General features: G+C 48.4%; 1 pseudogene; it reads right to left on the bottom strand.

The window, feature by feature from the left end:
• Positions 1-9,410: 9,410 nt before the first annotated feature.
• On the bottom strand, positions 9,411-9,580 carry LOC130277861 (U2 spliceosomal RNA; annotated as a pseudogene).
• Between the last annotated feature and the right edge of the window lie 898 nt (positions 9,581-10,478).

Genomic DNA, 10,478 nt, shown 5'->3' with positions numbered 1-10,478 from the left:
CAAGCCTCTTCACCCGGGATGAGGCTAGTATGAGGAATTTTAGAGTCTTTTTCCAGACGGTGGCGAAGCCCCGGGAAACCTCATCAACAGCGGGCACACAAGAAGGCGTGGGAGTGGGGAGGGAGGGAAGAGGGTAAAGCTTGGCATGGGGCAGAGTGTTAACAGGACGGGGGCTGTGAGGAGGAGACACAGCATAGTCCAGATAGGCCTTGGGGAGACCAGGTAAAGGGGGAGACACAGAGGTTTGACTGACGGGACTGGGAGCAGACGTGAGGCATTTTCTGTGGCAAGAAGCACCCCAGCTCATGATCTCCCCGGTGGTCCAGACAAGGGTAGAGGAGTGGCGTTGGAGCCATGGCAGACCGAGGAGGACTTCAGAGGAGCATTTGGGCAAAACAAAAAGTTCCATGCTCAAGAGCAGGGGTTCTGTGCGGTAACGCACAGTGCAGTATAGAAGTAAATCTTCTTTCTTTCTGCGGCGAGTCCTCTCTTCAGGGGTCAGGCGAGACCGATCCACTTGCATAGCCTCCTCGGCGGGAGGCACAGGGGTGGATTGCAAAGGATACTGTGAGAGAGGTGCTCCGAGCGGTGTGGCACATGGCAGGGCCTTGCCAGGCAGGAGACCACGGCAGAGTCTAGAGTCCCCATCAAATTTGTCCGGCAGGGACAAGCAGGGGTTAGGAGCGGCCGGTCGCTGCGGAGGAGTTGCAGGAGCCGGCGGAGGAGATGGTTGTTGCTGTTGCAGCTGCTGTGTCTGTGACTGAAGTTGCTGTATCTGTGGCAGCAGCTGCTGTATCTGTGACTGAAGTTGCTGTGTCACGGTGGTCAAGTATGCCAGCTGGTGATTTCGTTGGGTGATCATTAGGGATTGCTGGGCAATCACCGTGGAAATGTCGGCAAGACTTGACAGCGGCACCTCAGCGGAATCCATGGCCGGATCTACTGTCACGGTTCGGCAGGCAGGAGGTGGATCCTCTGTGTCAGAGAGGGTTTGGCGAGGACCGTGTCGGTGGACCGGTTCTAAGTAGCTACTGGTTTTCACCAGAGCCCGCCGCAAAGCGGGATGGTCTTGCAGCGGCGGTAGCAACCAGGTCGTATCCACCGGCAACGGCTCAACCTCTCTGACTGCTGAGATAGGCATGGTACAAGGGATAAGGCAAGAGCAAGGTCGGACGTAGCAGAAGGTCAGGGCAGGCAGCAAGGATCGTAGTCAGGGGCAACGGCAGGAGGTCTGGAACACAGGCTAGGAACACTCAAGGAAAGGCTTTCTCTGGCACAAGGGCAACACGATCCGGCAAGGGAGTGCAGGGGAAGTGAGGTATAAGTAGGGAGTGCACAGGTGGAAACTAATCAAGCTAATTGGGCCAGGCACCAATCATTGGTGCACTGGCCCTTTAAGTCTCAGAGAGCTGGCGCGCGCGCGCCCTAGAGAGCGGAGCCGCGCGCGCCAGCACATGACAGCAGGGGACCAGGACGGGTAAGTGACTTGGGATGCGATTCGCGAGCGGGCGCGTCCCGCTGTGCGAATCGCATCCCCAATGGCCATGTCAGTGCAGCGCTCCCGGTCAGCGGGACTGACCGGGGCGCTGCAGGGAGAGAGACGCCGTGAGCGCTCCGGGGAGGAGCGGGGACCCGGAGCGCTCGGCGTAACAGCAAGATAATATAATATACTGCTCCTATAAAATACTGCAAAATAACATAACATACTGCATTACTGCAAGATAATATAATATACTGCTCCTATAATATACTGCAAAATAACATAACATACTGCATTACTGCAAGATAATATAACATACTGCAAAATAACAACATACTGCATTACTGCAAGATAATATAACATACTGCTCCTATAAAATACTGCAAAATAACATAACATACTGCATTACTGCAAGATAATATAACATACTGCAAAATAACAGAACATACTGCATTACTGCAAGATAATATAACATACTGCAAAATAACATAACGTACTGCATTACTGCAAGATAATATAACATACTGCAAAATAACCTAACATACTGCATTACTGCAAGATAATATAACATACTGCAAAATAACATTACATACTGCATTACTGCAAGATAACATAATATACTACAAGATAATATAACAAACTGCTCCTATAACATTTTTCTTTTTTGAGCAGAGGTATGTGCTCTCTATCACCCAAAGTGCAAGAAAAAGAGCAAAGGTGTCACACTAAAAAAGGTGCACAAAGGAGGCAGCCTATCGCAAAGCCCTTCTCCAATGGGAGAGAGGTCCCCCCAACAAACCTACCCCTCCCCTCTGGGCCAAAAGGCACCTGCAAGGGTTCGATGTCCCTTTTTCCCAAAGCTACTATGGGCCCACAAATGCACTCGGCATCAACCTAGGCGTTAACCAAAGGGACAGCCAAGGAGCTGTATACTAGGGATGTCCTGATACCATTTTTTTAAGGCCGAGTACGAGTACCAATACTTTTTTTTAAGTACTTGCCGATACCAATTACAGATACTTTTTTCTATGTTATGTGACAGGGTTTTTTTTTAATGGAAAAAAAAGGTGTTTTTTAAGTTTTTATTAGAGGAAGGGCTTTTTATATTTAAATAATATTTAATTTTATTTAAAAGGGGGGTGATTCAAACTTTTATTAGGGAAGGGGTTAATTCACATTTATTATTTATTTATTTATTTATATATTTTTACCCCATAGGGCACTATTACATGCAATCTGTAGATTGCATACAATTATCAATGATATGCCATAGCATAGTATTGATCAGTATTATCTGCGCTTGATTACTACAGCCTGCCATGGCAAGCAGCAGTAAAGAAGTGATGATAGGACGGCACTGAGCATGGTAAGTGTTACGCCGAGCGCTCCGGGTCCCCGCACCTCCCCGGAGCGCTCGCAGCGTTCTCCTGTTCACAGCGCCCCGGTCAGACCTGCTGACCGGATGCGCTGCGATAATGTCCCCAGCCGGGATGCGACTCGCGATGCGGGACGCGCCCGCTCGCGATGCGCGCCCGCTCGCGATGCGCGTCCGCTCGCGATGCGCATCCCGACCCGCTTACCAGACTCGTTCCCCGTCTGTGCTGTCCCGGCGCGCGCAGCCCCGCTCCCTAGGGCGCGCGCGCGCCGGGTCTTTGCGATTTAAAGGGCCGGTGCGCCACTGATTGGCGCATGGGTTTTAATCAGTATCTTCACCTGTGCACTTCCCTATTTATACCTCACTTCCCCTGCACTTCCTTGCCGGATCTTGTTGCCATTGTGCCAGTGAAAGCGTTTCCTTGTGTGTTCCTAGCATGTGTTCCAGACCTCCTGCCGTTGCCCCTGACTACGATCCTTGCTGCCTGCCCTGACCTTCTGCTACGTCCGACCTTGCTCTTGTCTACTCCCTTGTACCGCGCTTATCTCAGCAGTCAGAGAGGTTGAGCCGTTACCGGTGGATACGACCTGGTTACTACCGCCGCTGCAAGACCATCCCGCTTTGCGGCGGGCTCTGGTGAAAACCAGTAGCAACTTAGAACTGGTCCACCGACACGGTCCACACCAATCCCTCTCTGGCACAGAGGATCCACCTCCAGCCAGCCGAATCGTGACAGTAAGGGACCTCCGGCCGTCCTCAAAGCTTATCGGGACACCGCAATTTCACCACAGTGATCCCAATCAGCATCCCTGAGCGAACTGGCAGTTAACTTCAGGAATTTTAGATGCTTACAGCGTCCAAAAGGTTAATGTTTAACATCACCGCGGTTGGTGATGTTGAGTATTAGCCACAGGTCCTGGCTATGACACGCGCTCAGCTGCTGGGTGTGCTGCATAGTTCGGCACTTCCGTGATACCTGCCGGCGGGGGTCCTGCCGGCGAGTATCAGATTAGATATCGGGGAAATTTGCACAAGTACAAGTACAGTATTGGTCCTGATACCAGTATCAGTATCGGGACAGATCTACTGTATCCCCATAGAATTTATTCACATGTACAGTATTCTGTGCAGATTTGATGCGCAGGATTTCAAGCAGTGTTCAGTTTACATTGAAATCTGCAGCAGAAAATCCTGTGCATCAAATCTGCGCAGAATACTGTATGTGTGAATAGACCCTTAAGGACTCAGCATTTTTCAGTTTTTGCATTTTCGTTATTTCCTCCTTACTTTTAAAAATCATAACCCTTTAAATTTTTCACCTAAAAATCCATATGATGGCTTATTCTTTGCACCACCAATTCTACTTTGCAATGACATCAGTCATTTTACCCAAAAATCTAGGGCGAAAAAAAAAATAATAATAATTGTGCGACAAAATTGGGAAAAAAAACATTTTGTCCTCTTCTGGCCCCTATAACTTTTACATTTTTCTGCATATGGGGATATATGAGGACTCATTTTTTGTGCCATGATCTGAAGTTTTCATCAGTACCATTTTTGTTTTGATCGGATTTTTGATCGCTTTTTATAAATTTTTATGGTATAAAAAGTGACAAAAAATACGCTATTTTGGACTTTTGAATTTTTTTACTTGTACGCCATTGACCATGCGGTTTAATTAACGATATATTTTTATACTTCGGACTAATTGGTAAAGTGCTAGTGCCAGGGGTAGGGTAGGTGCACAGCTGATACACGCAATCTGTATTCTGAATGTATTGTTTAATCTATTTTGTGTAATAAAATATTTCTAACTATCACTCACAGTGTATTTTACTTATTATTTTATCCTTATTTATATATTCTATTGGGGGTTCATCTCTCAGTCAGGTGTGTTCTTTTACACACCTTTTGGTGTCACAAATGGATAATGATCCTAAACACACCTCGAAATCCACGGGGAATTACATCAAGAGGCATAAACTGAAGGTTTTGCCATGGCCTTCACAATCTCCTGACCTCAACATAATTGAAAATCTATGGATAGACCTTAAAAGAGCACTGCGTGACAGACAGCCCATAAATCTCAAAGAACTGGAAGACTTTTGTAAGGAAGAATGGGCAAAGATACCTCAAACAAGAATTGAAAGACTCTTGGCTGGCTACAAAAAGCGTTTATAAGCTGTGATACTTGCCAAAGAGGACAGTACAAGATATTAACTCTGCAGGGTGCCCAAACTTTTGCAGATGCCATTTTTTTGTTTTCTGTTATTTTGAAAGTGTAAATGATGGAAACAAAATCTAACTTTTGTTGACATATTATAATAATGTCTAATCTGTAATTTGATGCCTTTTGGAGATTTTTCCATCTTTCCTTGGCTTCTTTATGCACATTAATACAAATTTTTTCCTGGGGTGCCCAAACTTTTGATCCCCACTGTACAAGATAACATAACATACTGCTCCAACATAGGGTTGCCACCCAGCCGGTATTTTACCGACCCATTTTTCCATTTTCCTGCCGGTAAATTTGTATGTATAATACCGGCCATGCAATGGCCGTTTTTTTCAGTAAAGTGTGCCCGGGCAGAATCAGATTAGTCCACGGACTGACAGGTCGGGCATAGCCCAAGGGCCCGGGATAAAGATAGGGCCCGCTACAGAATGGTCTTTTTTTAACGCTTACTAGGTATGGCTGTTACAAGGCAGCAAGATATCAGTAACTGGTGACCAGAGAGAATCCTCCACTATGCTGCGATCCTCCTCTGTATTACACATATCCCCTTATACCTGGACCTAATATAAGCAGAGATTGGCAGCTGCTTCTGGCTGAGCCTGGTACCACAGGCTGCTGTGTAGAGAATGCAGCAGATCCTCCCCTGCATGCTCAACCCTGTGTGAGAGGAATCAAGGATGAGGAAGTCCTGTAGCTGGTCTGCAGCCCCATTGGTGTGTGTACAAAGATGGAAAAGGGTGGTCATGTGTTCTTGTGCCCTGCTATAGTCCCCTCATGTTTCCTGCTGTAACCCCTCCCCCTCCCCATATCTACCCTGCTGTACTCCCCCATATGAGTCCAGCTGTAACCATACCTCCCAACTGTCCCGGATCCGGCGGGACATTCACGTTTTTTGGGGTCATGTCCCGCTATCCAGGAACGGCCCCCACATGTTCCATCGGGCCAATCACTGCAGCGGAACATCCCGTACTACGTCATCATCCTTCCCCCAGGCGTCAGAAAATGCAGCGATGGTACACCTGGGGGAGAAGACTGTGAAGAGGAGTCTGGCTGGGCCTGCCACAGCACCTGCCACAGGTATCTGGAACTTCTGTGCTCCCTTAGGGCTATGGCCTTTAGAAGTAGTTCCCAATCACGGACCGGACAAGCAGTGGAGCACAGGGAAGTATATTGTTGTCAGGTGGGTAACTATTTTTAAGGGGGTCTGCTAACTCTTGGGGGGTGTTATCTTTCTCCTGGGGGACTGGTACCAATGGGTGGGGGTCTATTTACAGGGGGACTCTGCTACCAACAGGGGGGAGAATCTATCTACAGGAATTCTGCAACCTACAAGGGGGTATATCTATGTACAGGAGAGGCATCTATCTACATGGGGTCTGCTACCTACAGGGGGGGCATCTATCTTCAGGGGTACTGCTACTTACAGAATGGCTGGTACCTATGGGGAGGGGAGCAATCCTGCAAGGGGACTGCTACCTACAGAGCGGCTGCTACCTAAAGGGGGGCAACTAGTACTGTAAGGGGAACTATAGCGGAGCCTAAAATGTTTTTTTTTTCCTGCAGGTTTTGTAGTCTTCTCTGTAAGAAATCATCATGATGGCTTCAGCTAGATGGAGCAGAAAAAGAAAAGTGAGCAATCAGAGAAGATGTCACCGTATATATCGGTATGTGATCACTTATATGGTCTGGTGGAAACGATGGTTGTTGACAGGAGGTCCTCCTAAACTTTGATGACAGACTGACAAAATTATTGCTGTTAAATAGATATTCCCATTCTGCATGTGTGGTTGCGTGGTTAGGGGTGCAGCTGAGGGTGTGGTTATGGGGTGTGGCTGAGGGCACGTGAGGGCGGGGCTTGTCCCTCTTTTCTCTCAGCAAATGTTGGGAGGTATTCTGTAACCCATTATAATTGCCCTGTACTCCCCCATATGAGTCCTGCTGTAACCCCCCACCCCATATTTGCCCTGCCATACTCGCCCATATGTGTTCTGCCGTAAACATGGATGGGAACATGGGGAGCCCCATGATCCTCTATTGCCCAGGGGCTCCTTTAATTGTCAGTCCACCCCTGGATTAGCCCTGTCTGTGGCAGCTGCCGCCTCAGCTCACTATTCTAAGTGTGTGCTACCCAAGCTGCTGAACAGCTAGCGCCATGAACACTTTAAATCAGTGAGTTGTGGCGGTGGCTGCCAGGACTTACAAGTGACACCCCCGACTTTGCAGCAGGAAACCACGCAGTGCCACCCACCCATACCTGCCGGCACCAATAGAAGCTGCCTGCACCTTGTTTGAACATGTGTTGCACTCTTCCCCACCCCCTCAGCCCAACCCTATATAAGTTGTAGTTAGCTACACATGGGTCATTTCTTTCCTAGCAGCCTCCCAGTCTGACTGGGAGAGCATGGTAAGTGAGCCATTACACCTTGTTCACACTGGTGTGGTGCTGTGTGGTGTCCGTTATTGCCGTGGCGCCGTGTCTGCGGGGGGGCCGCTCTGCCGGTGGGTCGTTCCCCCCCTGTGGGCATTGGTGTCGCGGCGGTGGTGGTCGCCGCTCGGTGCTGCGCCATTTTATGCTAGGGACGTTAGGGACCCACTCTAAATAGGTGGCCTTGACGTGGCGAGTGGGCTTTGTACTTTTTGATCAAAAATGTATACTAACAACCTGTTAGTTTTTGATATTATTCTGAGAAGCAATCAGATCATTATACAAGATTGTAGATGTGCACCATGTCTGTTTTTCTACCCGAATTCACACTATGATTTCTATCCCCTCTTTTTTTTTTTTGTTTGAACATGGGCTGCAGTCTTCCCCACCCCCTCAGCCCAACCCTATATAAGTAGTAGTTAGCTACACATGGGTCATTTCTTTCCTAGCAGCCTCCCAGTCTGACTGGGAGAGCATGGTAAGTGAGCCATTACACCTTGTTCACACTGGTGTGGTGCTGTGTGGTGTCCGTTACTGCCGTGGCGCCGTGTCTGCGAGGGGGGTGCGGCCCAGACTGGTTTGAGTGGCATTGGGGCCGCTCTGCCGGTGGGTCGTTCCCCCCTGTGGGCATTGGTGTCGCGGCGGTGGTGGTCGCCGCTCGGTGCTGCGCCATTTTATGCTAGGGACGTTAGGGACCCACTCTAAATAGGTGGCCTTGACGTGGCGAGTGGGCTTGTACTTTTTGATCAAAAATGTATACTAACAACCTGTTAGTTTTTGATATTATGCTGAGAAGCAATCAGATCATTATACAAGATTGTAGATGTGCACCATGTCTGTTTTTCTACCCGAATTCACGCTGCCTGCACCTAAACCTAGAGAAATACAGGCCAGGTAAATACAGTTCCAGCAGCGAATCAGGGGGGGGGGGGGGGGATATCATATGGCTCATAATGTATATGGCTGGAGGATCAGGGGGGGGAAATCAATTGAAATAGCCCTGCCTCTGATCCCTCCTGTGCTATTTCAATCCTCCCCCTCTGATCCCCCTTGTGCCATTTCAATCCTCCCCCTCTGATCCCCCCGTGCCATTCCAATCTCCCCTCTGATCCCCAAGTGCCATTCCAATCTCCCCTCTGATCCCCCCGTGCCATTCCAATCTCCCCTCTGATCCCCAAGTGCCATTCCAATCTCCCCTCTGATCCCCCCCCCTGTGCCTTTTTAAACCTTCTCCTCTGATCCTCCCTGTGCCATTTCAAACCCCCCTCCCCCTTCTGATCCCCACTTCCGGTGATGTTATACATGTATAATTAGTTATGCAAATTAGCATGGCCGGTATTTTTTTGCAAGAAAGGTGGCAATCCTAAAAATACTGCAAGATAACATACTGCTCCTATAACATACTTCAAGATAACATAACATACTGCATTACTGCTAGATAAAATACTGCTTGATAACATAATATACTGCAAGAAAACATAAAAATTTTTCCGAGGTAAGTGCTCAGAAAAGTGCCCCAAAGTGCAAAAAAAATGTGCAAACGTGTCACACTAAAAAACATGTACAAAGGATGCGGTCTATTGCTAAGCCCTTCTGCAACAGGAGAGAGCCCCCCCCCCCCCCAACATACCTACCCTTCACCTCTGGGCCAAAAGGCACCTGCACGGATCCAGGTTCAATGCCCCTTTTCGCCGAAGCTACTAAGAGGCCACAAATGCACCTGGCTTCAACCTAGGCATTAACCAAGGTATCAGCCAAGGAGCCATATACTGATGGCATCTCGACTGAAGCCAAGATGCCCAGGGGTGGCAGGGAGGTGAGGAACAAAAGCACCTCGGCTTTAGACCCTCCCAACCTCATGGCGAGACCCGGAGGCAGACGGTCTCATCGGGGCAGCTGTTGAGCTGTTGTCGTGGCGCCAGCTCCGGAACGCCCTGGTACACCTGCCCCTACCATGCAGCACAAATCCCTGCCAGCTCCACACCGGTGCTTTTTGGACCACCGGCATGAAACTGATAAGAACAGATACTACACTTGATCTTAGCCAAAAGGCCAAGAAGCGATAACAAGAAAACTTAACATACTGCTCCTGTAACATACCGCATTACAGCAAGATAACATACTGCTCCTATAACATACTACAACATAACATACGTAACATATTGCTCCTGTAACATACTGCTAGATAACATACTGCTAGATAACATAACAACATCCTGCTTATCTAACATACTGCTCCTATAACATGCTGCTATACAACATAACATACTCCTATAACATAGTACAACATTCTGCTTATATACCACTGCTAGATAACATAGTTACAGCATACTGCTATCTAACATACTACAGTACTAGATAACATAGTGCAACATACTGCTACATAACATAGTACAATGTACTGCTATATAGCATGCTGCACCTATAACATAGTATAATATACTGCTATATGTAAAATACTGCTTTAGGGTACGTTCACACTTACCTGCGGATCCGCTGGTGAAGGCCCCGCTGCATGCTGGCTTTATATGTGCCTGCTGGTAGCGGCAATACGCAGTGTGTCTGCTGGTAGCAGCGTATTGCCGCTACGAGCATGCACATGTAAAGCCAGCATAGAGCGGGCCTTCACTAGTGGATTTGCAGCGTAAAATACACTGTAAATCCGCGCGTGTGAATGTACCCTTATAACAAAGAAGGATAGGGGGTAAGTTTTAGATCGCAGGGTGGGGGGGGGGTCCGAGATCCGATCCTATTTGGAGCCCCTCGGTTCTCCAGCACGGGAGCGCATCACGACCCCCATGTGAAGAAGAGGCTGCCACACCCCCTCCATAAAGCTTTATGGGAGAGCTGAAGATTGCAGAACGGCTCTCCCATAGAGCTTTATGGAGGGGGCGTGGCAAGGGGCAGGGACTCAAGCCACCTTTTAAGTCTATGGGGGAGATTTATCAAATGATTAGACACA

The sequence above is a fragment of the Hyla sarda genome, chromosome 6, assembly GCF_029499605.1.
Source record: "Hyla sarda isolate aHylSar1 chromosome 6, aHylSar1.hap1, whole genome shotgun sequence".
NCBI classification, from domain to species: Eukaryota; Metazoa; Chordata; class Amphibia; order Anura; family Hylidae; genus Hyla; species Hyla sarda.
This window is presented reverse-complemented; position numbering and strand designations above follow the sequence as displayed.